The sequence below is a fragment of the Oncorhynchus gorbuscha genome, linkage group LG02 (assembly GCF_021184085.1).
Source record: "Oncorhynchus gorbuscha isolate QuinsamMale2020 ecotype Even-year linkage group LG02, OgorEven_v1.0, whole genome shotgun sequence".
Taxonomy (NCBI): Eukaryota; Metazoa; Chordata; class Actinopteri; order Salmoniformes; family Salmonidae; genus Oncorhynchus; species Oncorhynchus gorbuscha.
In genome coordinates, this window is record NC_060174.1 from 18714856 (window position 1) to 18727151 (window position 12296).

Consider the following 12296-nt stretch of genomic DNA (forward strand, 5'->3'; position numbering starts at 1 on the left):
TTCCGGGCCGAGTCTAACACCCGATTCAATCAGTTCCGGCTGCTTCTGGGCCGCTTCCTCATTGCTAGCTGTGTGACGATTGGGCAGGAAATGTTTGTGGTCGACTTCAAAATAAAAACGTTAGACAATAAATTATTTGTCAAATCAAATCAATCAAATCAAACTTAATTTGTTCCATGCGCCGAATACAAGTATAGACCTTACTGTGAAATGCATACTTACGAGCCCTTAACCAACAGTGCAGTTCAAGAAGAGTTAAGAAAAATACTTAACAAATAAACTATAGTAAAAAATAATACAAAGTAACACAATAACAATAATGAGGCTATATACAGGGGGTACCGGTACCGAGTCAGTGTGTGAGGGTACAGGTTAGAGGTCATTTGGACATGTAGGTAAGGGTGAAGTCACTATGCATAGATAATAAACAGCGAGTAGCAGCTATCTTCAAAACAAATGGGGGGGGGGGGGGGTCAATGGGCATTTGATTAATTGTTCAGCAGTCTTATGGCTTGGGCGAAGAAGCTGTTAAGGAGCCTCTTGGTCCTAGACTTGGTGCTCCAGTACGCTTACCGTGCGGCAGCAGAGAAAACAGTCTATGACTTGGGTGACTGGAGTCTCTGACAATTTTATGGGCTTTCCTCTGACACTGCCTATTATATAGGTCCTGGATGGAAGGAAGCTTGGCCCCAGTGATGTACTGGGCCGTATGCGTTAACCTCTGTAGCGCCTTACTGTCAGATGCCGAGAAGTTGCCATACCAGTCGGTGATGCAACTGGCAGGATGTTCTAGATGGTGCAGCTGTAGAACCTTTTGAGGATCTGGGGACCCATGCCAAATCTTTTCAGTCTCCTGAGGGGGAAAAGGTTTTGTCGTGCCCTCTTCACGACTGTCTTGATGTGTTTGGACCATGATAGATCGTAGGTGATGTGGACTCCAAGGAACTTGAAGCTCTAGACCTGCTTCACTACAGCCACGTCGATGTGCTCGGCACCTACTTTTCACATAGGCCAGGATTATTTCCTGTGTAACAATGTTTTTGTTGCAAATTGCGTTGGTGGTATTGATTTATTTGTAATAATTTTTGTAAAAAAATGTATATATTCCTATTCCCTTACTAATCATTGTTCCTGTTCCGTTATTTATGTCCTAGTACAAAGCACTCTCACACTGATACGGAGCAATTTATCAGATACGGTGTTCTATGTAATGGCCTAATTCACTTATTGATAGAGGTCATAGATCATTAGGATATTAAACGCAGCACAACTTGGACAGTCAACAGCATACGCAAGATGTGAAAACCAAAACAAATAAGCCTTTTACAAAGGACTTCCCTTCAGTGGTGTAAAGTGTAAACTATTTTTACTTAAGTACTTTACACCACTGCTTAAGTAGTAGTATTTGTACTTAAGTAAAAATATTTTGAAGTACTAAAGTAGTTATTGGGGGTTTCTGTACTTCACTTTACCATTTATATTTTTGACAAATTTGACTTAATTCCTAAAGAAACTAATGACATTTTTACTTTTCCCTGACATCCAAAAGTTACATTTTGAATGCTTAGCAGGACAGAAAATGGTCCAATTCACACACTTATCATTACATGGGCTTGCTCCTACCTACCTCTCTGATTTGGTCCTGCCGTACATACCTACACGTACGCTACGGTCACAAGACGCAGGCCTCCTAATTGTCCCTAGAATTTCTAAGCAAACAGCTGGAGGCAGGGCTTTCTCCTATAGAGCTCCATTTTTATGGAACGGTCTGCCTACCCATGTCAGAGACGCAAACTCGGTCTCAACCTTTACTGAAGACTCATCTCTTCAGTGGGTCATATGATTGAGTGTAGTCTGGCCCAGGAGTGGGAAGGTGAACGGAAAGGCTCTGGAGCAACGAACCGCCCTTGCTGTCTCTGCCTGGCCGGTTCCCCTTTTCCACTGGGATTCTCTGCCTCTAACCCTGTTACGGGGGCTGAGTCACTGGCTTGCTGGGGCTCTCTCGTGCCGTCCCTGGGGGGGGGTGCGTCACCTGGGTGGGTTGATTCACTGTTGTGGTCGGCCTGTCTGGGTTCCCCCCCCCCCTTGGGTTGTACCATGTCGGAGATCTTTGTGGGCTATACTCGGCCTTGTCTCAGGATGGTAAGTTGGTGGTTGAAGATTTCCCTCTAGTGGTGTGGGGGCTGTGCTTTGGCAAAGTGGGTGGGGTTATATCCTTCCTGTTTGGCCCTGTCCGGGGGTGTCCTCGGATGGGGCCACAGTGTCTCCTGACCCCTCCTGTCTCAGCCTCCAGTATTTATACTGCAGTAGTTTATGTGTCGGGGGGCTAGGGTCAGTTTGTTTATCTGGAGTACTTCTCCTGTCCTATTCGGTGTCCTGTGTGCGTTCTCTAATTCTCTCCTTCTCTCTTTCTTTCTCTCTCTCGGAGGACCTGAGCCCTAGGACCATGCCCCAGGACTACCTGACATGATGACTCCTTGCTGTCCCCAGTCCACCTGGCCATGCTGCTGCTCCAGTTTCAACTGGCCTGGGCCCTAGGACCATGTCCCAGGACTACCTGACATGAGGACTCCTTGCTGTCCCCAGTCCACCTGGCCATGCTCCTGCTCCAGTTTCAACTGTTCTGCCTTACTATTATTCAACCATGCTGGTCATTTATGAACATTTGAACATCTTGGCCACGTTCTGTTATAATCTCCACCCGGCACAGCCAGAAGAGGACTGGCCACCCCACATATGCTCTCTCTAATTCTCTCTTTCTCTCTCTCGGAGGACCTGAGCCCTAGGACCGTGCCCCAGGACTACCTGACATGATGGCTCCTTGCTGTCCCCAGTCCACCTGACTGTGCTGCTGCTCCAGTTTCAACTGTTCTGCCTTATTATTATTTGACCATGCTGGTCATTTATGAACATTTGAACATCTTGGTCATGTTCTGTTATAATCTCTACCCGGCACAGCCAGAAGAGGACTGGCCACCCCACATAGCCCGGTTCCTCTCTAGGTTTATTCCTAGGTTTTGGCCTTTCTAGGGAGTTTTTCCTAGCCACCGTGCTTTTACACCTGCATTGTTTGCTGTTTGGGGTTTTAGGCTGGGTTTCTGTACAGCACTTTGAGATATCAGCTGATGTACGAAGGGCTATATAAATAAATTTGATTTGATTTGATTTGATTGATCAACTGAACCTCCATGGTCATTCTTACTGCCTCTGATCTGGTGCACTCACTAAACACAAATTAATCGTTTGTAAATAATGTCTGACTGTTGGAGCATGCCCCTTGCTATCTGGAAATAAAAAAAAACAAGAAAATTGTACCGTCTGGTTTGCTTATTAATACAAATAATTTTTAATTATTCATACTCTTACATTTACATTTAAGTCATTTAGCAGACGCTCTTATCCAGAGCGACTTACAAATTGGTGCATTCACCTTATGACATCCAGTGGAACAGTCACTTTACAATAGTGCATCTAAATCTTAAAGGGGGGGGGTGAGAGGGTTTACTTATCAGGTGTTTTCAGGTGTCTCCGGAAGGTGGTGATTGACTCCGCTGTCCTGGCGTCCTGAGGGAGTTTGTTCCACCATTGGGGGGCCAGAGCAGCGAACAGTTTTGACTGGGCTGAGCGGGAACTGTACTTCCTCAGTGGTAGGGAGGCGAGCAGGCCAGAGGTGGATGAACGCAGTGCCCTTGTTTGGGTGTAGGGCCTGATCAGAGCCTGGAGGTACTGAGGTGCCGTTCCCCTCACAGCTCCGTAGGCAAGCACCATGGTCTTGTAGCGGATGCGAGCTTCAACTGGAAGCCAGTGGAGAGTGCGGAAGAGCGGGGTGACGTGAGAGAACTTGGGAAGGTTGAACACCAGACGGGCTGCGGCGTTCTGGATGAGTTGTAGGGGTTTAATGGCACAGGCAGGGAGCCCAGCCAACAGCGAGTTTCAGTAATCCAGACGGGAGATGACAAGTGCCTGGATTAGGACCTGCGCCGCTTCCTGTGTGAGGCAGGGTCGTACTGCGGATGTTGTAGAGCATGAACCTACAGGAACGGGCCACCGCCTTGATGTTAGTTGAGAACGACAGGGTGTTGTCCAGGATCACGCCAAGGTTCTTAGCGCTCTGGGAGGAGGACACAATGGAGTTGTCAACCGTGATGGCGAGATCATGGAACGGGCAGTCCTTCCCCGGGAGGAAGAGCAGCTCCGTCTTGCCGAGGTTCAGCTTGAGGTGGTGATCCGTCATCCACACTGATATGTCTGCCAGACATGCAGAGATGCGATTCGCCACCTGGTCATCAGAAGGGGGAAAGGAGAAGATTAATTGTGTGTCGTCTGCATAGCAATGATAGGAGAGACCATGTGAGGTTATGACAGAGCCAAGTGACTTGGTGTATAGCGAGAATAGGAGAGGGCCTAGAACAGAGCCCTGGGGGACACCAGTGGTGAGAGCGCGTGGTGAGGAGACAGATTCTCACCACGCCACCTGGTAGGAGCGACCTGTCAGGTAGGACGCAATCCAAGCATGGGCCGCGCCGGAGATGCCCAACTCGGAGAGGGTGGAGAGGAGGATCTGATGGTTCACAGTATCGAAGGCAGCCGATAGGTCTAGAACAGTGGTTCTTAACCTTGTTGTAGGTACTGAACCCCACCAGTTTCATATGCGCATTCACCGAACCCTCAAAACATAGGTATATATTTTACTGGTGCAAAAAATTAACCGTGCGTCAACATCACTGTGTTCAAAGAACAAAATCATCAAAACATGATTTTCACACAAAAACATAATAATGAATATTTATTGCAAATCGGTGTGACTTCTGCTGTTGCCTTTCAGAGACCAGTTCAGAAATGCGCGGCTTCACCTTGGCAAGTGCCACTCTCATGTCATTTTCGGAACAAAGTCTGTTCCTTTTCTTCGTTTTTATGTCCAGCATCCTCAAAGGATTGCTCGCAAAGATATGTTGTAACAAACAGTATGAAAATCTTGAGAGCTTTCTTAGCAATAACAGGGTACGTTACCATTTGTTGACACCAAAATGTTGAAAGCGTTGTTGTTCTGAAGAGTTGCTGTTGAACCTGGCTCTGCTGAATTTCAATGATTTCATCGAGGTATTCATCATTGACATCTGTTGTCTCAACACTAAACGTGAACGGCTGTCTCACCCATGCTGGATATGACTCTCTTGTAGGGAAGTATCCGTCGAGAGACTTTGGAAGCTCATCTAAGTTTGTGACAATTGCTTGCTTCAGTTCCGCAGGTACAGAAATGTCTCCGATTCCAGATACATCTTCGATCTTACTTACACAGTCGTCCAGCAGGGGAAAGTTTGCGAAGTTATCGTTCTCTGTTTATCAATTCCATAACGGTAGCTTTTTTTGAAAAGCCCTCAGGTTTTCCTCCGCTTCGATGATGTTGACTCCACCGCCCTGAATCTTTTGATTGAGATGATTGAGAGCTTCGAAGATATCAGCCATGTACGCTAAAATGAGAATCAACTCATTTTTGTAGCAATCTGCATGACAATGTTGGTGCTTTTGCAAAAACAGGGCTAATTCCACACACACGGCAAAAACACGATTCAGCACCTGTCCCCGGGACACCACCGAATGTTAGAATGGTACAGAAGTACCTCGAATTCAGAGCCCATTTCTTTACACAGCTCACTGAAGATGCGGTGCCTCAGAGCACTAGTTGGCACATAGTTCACACATTCCACTACAATATTTTGGTTTTATGAGTGTTTCACCAATGGTGTGTGGTTTGCCCTGCTTTGCGATCAGGTAAGCAACTTCATACGATGCTGTGGGGATCAGTTTGTTGATGGGTACAAAGCCGAGAACAGGCAGAGTAGCTTTTACATCGAATCTGGCTCTCTTCACCTTGAATTCAGCGAGCGCTGTGTTCTTGTATTTTCCATCTCCATGCAGCTTAAGGAAGTGTTCTTAGTTTTGCCGGTGCTAGACTAGAATTACTCAACTTGGCATTGCAAATCATGCAGTTAGGACGCTGACTTCCATCACGTTCCATTATACATGTGAATCCATATTGTACATATTCGTCCGACCACTTTCATTTTTTGCTCGACATAGTAAGTATGAAAGGATTCAAATATTAAGAAAGAAATCACAAGACATACCATCACGACAGTCACAAGTAGACTACTGGGCACACCAAATTCCCTGCAGCACAGATAGGCTAAGCGTTGTAGCGTGATCACCTGCAGCCAATGATGGCCAAGCAGGGCGTGTCATCACGAATCATATGAGTCGGAAGTGTGTCTTGACCTCCGCCGAACCCCTGAGACTGACTCACCGAACCCCTGGGGTTCGATCGAACCCAGGTTAAGAACCACTGGTCTAGAAGGATGAGAGCAGAGGAGAGAGAGTTAGCTTTAGCAGTGCGGAGCGCCTCCGTGATACAGAGGAGAGCAGTCTCAGTTGAATGACTAGTCTTGAAACCTGACTGATTTGGATCAAGAAGGTCATTCAGAGAGAGATAGCGGGAGAGCTGGCCAAGGACGGCACGTTCAAGAGTTTTGGAGAGAAAAGAAAGAAGGGATACTGGTCTGTAGTTGTTGACATCGGAGGGATCGAGTGTAGGTTTTTTCAGAATGGGTGCAACTCTCGCTCTCTTGAAGACGGAAGGGACGTAGCCAGCGGTCAGGGATGAGTTGATGAGCGAGGTGAGGTAAGGGAGAAGGTCTCCGGAAATGGTCTGGAGAAGAGAGGAGGGGATAGGGTCAAGCGGGCAGGTTGTTGGGCGGCCAGCCGTCAGAAGACGCGAAAATTCATCTGGAGATAGAGGGGAGAAAGAGGTCAGAGCACAGGGTAGGGCAGTGTGAGCAGAACCAGCGGTGTCGTTTGACTTAGCAAACGAGGATCGGATGTCGTCGACCTTCTTTTCAAAATGGTTGACGAAGTCATCTGCAGAGAGGGAGGAGGGGGGATTCAGGAGGGAGGAGAAGGTGGCAAAGAGCTTCCTAGGGTTAGAGGCAGATGCTTGGAATTTAGAGTGGTAGAAAGTGGCTTTAGCAGCAGAGACAGAGGAGGAAAATGTAGAGAGGAGGGAGTGAAAGGATGCCAGGTCTGCAGGGAGGCGAGTTTTCCTCCATTTCCGCTCGGCTGCCCGGAGCCCTGTTCTGTGAGCTCGCAATGAGTCGTCGAGCCACGGAGCGGGAGGGGAGGACCGAGCCGGCCTGGAGGATAGGGGACATAGAGAGTCAAAGGATGCAGAGAGGGAGGAGAGGAGGGTTGAGGAGGCAGAATCAGGAGATAGGTTGGAGAAGGTTTGAGCAGAGGGAAGAGATGATAGGATGGAAGAGGAGAGATTAGCGGGGGAGAGAGAGCGAAGGTTGGGACGGCGCGATACCATCCGAGTAGGGGCAGTGTGGGAGGTGTTGGATGAGAGCGAGAGGGAAAAGGATACAAGGTAGTGGTCGGAGGCTTGGAGGGGAGTTGCAAGCGAGCGTATTGCCTGCCTTGTGAGTAGGGGGGGAAGGTGAGAGGGTGAGGTCAAAAGAGGAGAGGAGTGGAAAGAAGGAGGCAGAGAGGAATGAGTCAAAGGTAGACGTGGGGAGGTTAAAGTCGCCCAGAACTGTGAGAGGTGAGCCGTCCTCAGGAAAGGAGCTTATCAAGGCATCAAGCTCATTGATGAACTCTCCGAGGGAACTTGGAGGGCGATAAATGATAAGGATGTTAAGCTTGAAAGGGCTGGTAACTGTGACAGCATGGAATTCAAAGGAGGCGATAGACAGATGGGTAAGGGGAGAAAGAGAGAATGACCACTTGGGAGAGATGAGGATCCCGGTGCCACCACCCCGCTGACCAGAAGCTCTCGGGGTGTGCGAGAACACGTGGGCGGACGAAGAGAGCAGTAGGAGTAGCAGTGTTGTCTGTGGTGATCCATGTTTCCGTCAGTGCCAAGAAGTCGAGGGACTGGAGGGAGGCATAGGCTGAGATGAACTCTGCCTTGTTGGCCGCAGATCGGCAGTTCCAGAGGCTACCGGAGACCTGGAACTCCACGTGGGTCGTGCGCGCTGGGACCACCAGATTAGGTTGGCCGCGGCCACGCGGTGTGGAGCGTTTGTATGGTCTGTGCAGAGAGGAGAGAACAGGGATAGACAGACACATAGTTGACAGGCTACAGAAGAGGCTACGCTAATGCAAAGGAGATTGGAATGACAAGTGGACTACACGTCTCGAATGTTCACAAAGTTAAGCTTACGTAGCAAGAATCTTATTGACTAAAATGATACAGTACTGCTGAAGTAGGCTAGCTGGCAGTGGCTGCGTTGTTGACTTTGTAGGCTAGCTGGCAGTGGCTGCATTGTTGACACTACACTAATCAAGTCGTTCCGTTGAGTGTTTCTACAATGCTGCTATTCGGGGGCTAGCTGGCTAGCTAGCAGTGTTGTTTACGTTACGTTGCGTTAAAAGAACGACAATAGCTGGCTAGCTAACCTAGAAAATCGCTCTAGACTACACAATTATCTTTGATACAAAGACGGCTATGTAGCTAGCTATGTAGCTAGCTACGATCAAACAAATCAAACCGTTGTACTGTAATGAAATGAAATGAAAATGTGATACTACCTGTGAATGCGACCGGGTTGTTGAGTTCTATTCAGAAGACGTTGGCTAGCTGTTGGCTAGCTAGCAGAGTCTCCTACGTTAAGGACGACAAATAGCTGGCTAGCTAACCTCTGTAAATTAAGATAATCACTCTAAGACTACACACTCTAAACTACACAATTATCTTGGATACGAAGACAGCAAAGACAACTATGTAGCTAGCTAACACTACACTAATCAAGTCGTTCAGTTGAGTGTAATAGTTTCTACAGTGCAGCTAATCGGTGGGCGTTTGCTAGCTGGCTAGCTGCTGGGCAAATAGCAGTGAAGACTACGTTAGGATGACGAAATACGAGGTATATTTAAAACCAAATGCTTTTAGACTTTTACTCAAGTAGTCATTTCCTGGGTGACTCACTTTTACTTGAGTCATTTTCTAATAAGGTATCTTTACTTTTACTCAAGTATGACAGTTGGGTACTTTTTCCACCACTGTACTTATGTAGTTTTTGGGGGTATCTGTACTTTACGTGACTAATTATATTTTTGCCAGCTTTTACTTAACTACATTCCTGAAGACAATAATGTACTTATTGTGAGCGGACAAAGTAATTTGGTGTTACTCTAAAGCGGAAAGGTGGAATAAATGAGTCAGGAGTAGGTGTTCTTAATTGAACAAAGTTCTCTATTGAGGGATTTCTTTCAACTCAAACACTCCAACACAATCAATGATGATCTCCCACGGAAAACATAAATCTTCTTCTTTACACGAAAAAGAAACACAAGACGAGTGTCTTTAAACTAGGACATAAATCACGGATTTGTCACCGTCTTAATGGTTAGCTCGTGGATAGCTCCCCTCTCGTAGTGGCCATCCCCCAGGGGTAGCTTGTCTTATTTTCTCCTTCCGAAAGGTACGTCTTCCCCTTTAGAGGAGCAAACACTGTTTTCTTTCTTTTTCCTCCTTCACTGACGGTTCCCTCCTCTCTCTTGTAGGGGAAAGAGAATCGGTCATTAGTGCCGTCAGCTGTGCTTAATTGCTTCTGATCACCTTGACTCACATTTCTGGCTGGGCTACTATCCGTGAGCCCAGCCTGCCCTCTGGTGGTCCTTCCACATTATTTAATTCTTATATTTTCCCTGACACCCTAAAGTACTCGTTACATTTTGACAGGAAAATGGTCCAATTCACACAATTATCAAGAGAACATCCCTGGTCATCCCTACTGCCTCTGATCTGGCGGACTCACTAAACACAAATGCTTTGTTTGTAAATTATATCTGAGTTTTGGAATGTGCCCCCGTCTATCCATCAATAAAAATAGAAATAAATCAATTGTGCTGCCTGGTTTGCTTAATATAAGGAATTTGAAATTGTTTATACTTTTACTTTTGATACTTAAGTACATTTTAGCAATTCCATTTACTTTTGACAGTTAAGTATATTTAAAACCAAATACAAAGACTTTTACTCAAGTAATATTTTACTGGGTGACTTTCACTTTTACTTGAGTCATTTTCTATTAAGGTATCTTTACTTTTACTCAAGAATGACAATTGAGTGCTTTTTCCACCACTGCTTCTCTTACACTACTTTTGTAAATGTAATTTGCATTTTGAAACCACAAGTATGTAGGTGGTTCACTCAAGTCATGTTCCAGTCCAGACATCAATCAAAAAACATTTTACCATCTGTATGTGTTGTAGAGTTTGTTGGAAACAAACATGTCTTTTATGTTTTCTAAATGCCTTGATGGTCATAGTGCTCTCTAAGGCTTTCCAAGAACTCATTAAACAGGACATTTACTGTTGTTCATTAACCTTCATACTACCAACGGAGGTCATTCTGTCCCCAAAGGCATATATTGTTTTTAATCATAGGCCAAAGGTGGTGTCATGACGTTGGCCTGGGGGGGAGGGGTAGGTTTATGACAGTCATAAATACCTCTTCCCCCCTTTTTCCTCTCTCTACCCTACTGAGGTTACATTTGCAACACCCTTGGTTAACATAGAGAACACTGATGATTCTGGGAACATCAGTAGGTGGGGGGAAATTAACTATATTCTGGTAATCTGAACAATTGAACATATGCGGTGGTACTTAATGATGATGTCAGTTCGGTTGTCATCTGAGACATTCTCATCAATGTTGATGACATAAACTGTACAGTGGAAAGTCTACACATCAGAGTTATCGGATTCACATTGTGACGGCCCTGAATTTTTCTGAACCGTCTCAGTGCACCTCCTTCCAATAGGGCGCTTTCCCTTTAATTCCCAATTAAATAGCCAGCATCAGCTGCCCAAAAGTGGGGGTTGTGATGGAGTGTCATGCAGGTGAAAGAGGACCCAAAAGCGACTTGGCGAAAACAGAGTCTTTAATCCAGTAAAGTAAATACAATCAAAAAACACAACTTTCACTCGAAATGACGAGGACAAACTGGAGACTCGATCTTGAACAGCAGGTGAACAGCAGGTTGCCTCGGGAAGGCACTTGAACCAAACAGACTCAGACACCTGCTCACCACGCAGCATCTGAGGAAAACACGACACGACAGGGCGATACACAAGCACAGCACGGTGAATTCTAGACAAGGAACCGACAGGGCAGAAACGAATAACAAGGAGAGAAATAGGGACTCTAATCAGGGAAAAGGATCGGGAACAGGTGTGGGAAGACTAAATGATTGATTAGGGGAATAGGAACAGCTGGGAGCAGGAACGGAACGATAGAGAGAAGAGAGAGCGGGAGAGTGAGAGAGGGAGGGGGAGAGAGAGGGATAGAAAGAGGGAAAGAACCTAATAAGACCAGCAGAGGGAAACGAATAGAAGGAGAAGAACAGGGACAAGGCATGATAATCAAAGACAAAACATGACATGGAGACGTGACTGAGGATGTGTTCAACCCTCAGATCCCGAAGCTTCTCTATTCCGTTGTTTTGTTGCCGTTAAACGTGTGTTTTGTAGCCTAAGAAAGTTTTCCCAGGATCGGATCCACTCTTTGTGTCCGTGGACTACACCTCTCCGTTCTTCGTGGCCTTTCTCTGCTGGAGATCTATTGGCGGATTGGATTGTCTGACTGACCGACTGACTACCACCTTTTTGTATACGGTATTTCATTTGTTTTTATGTGAGGTATACTGTGATGATTTATGTAGTTAGTTGTAGTTGAGGACTTAGTAAGAGTTGATAAGCTTTAAAGTTCTGTGGTAAAATGAGTGTTATATTGATTGTATGTTTAATACTGGGTTTACGCTACACTGAATGAACGGACAAACATTGCGTGACAAAAGTCACTTGAGTTCACTGAACTCCTTTACCGGGCTGGACTCTTTTTAGGCCCGAGGTACAGGACATTTCTGGAGGAACCAGAACTCATTGTGATATTATTATATGTGTGTGTGTAATCATTGTTGTTGCTAATACAACCCACGCTGTTATGCAGGTGAGTGAGGACCCAAAAGCGGTTTAACAGAAACAGAGTCTTTTAATGTTCAAACACAGGGAAAACCTCGACAATGAACTGTCTAGTGACGTCAGGTGTAACAAGGATAGGTGCGGATGTAAAACGCTCTTTGAGGAGATCAAAAGCTCCCTGGGCGGAAACGGACCACTTAAAGCACGTCTTGACAGAAGTAAGGGCTGTGAGAGGAGCTGCCACCTGACCGAAATTACGGATGAAACGACGATAGAAATTTGCGAAGCCGAGAAAGCGCTGCAACTCGACACGTGAC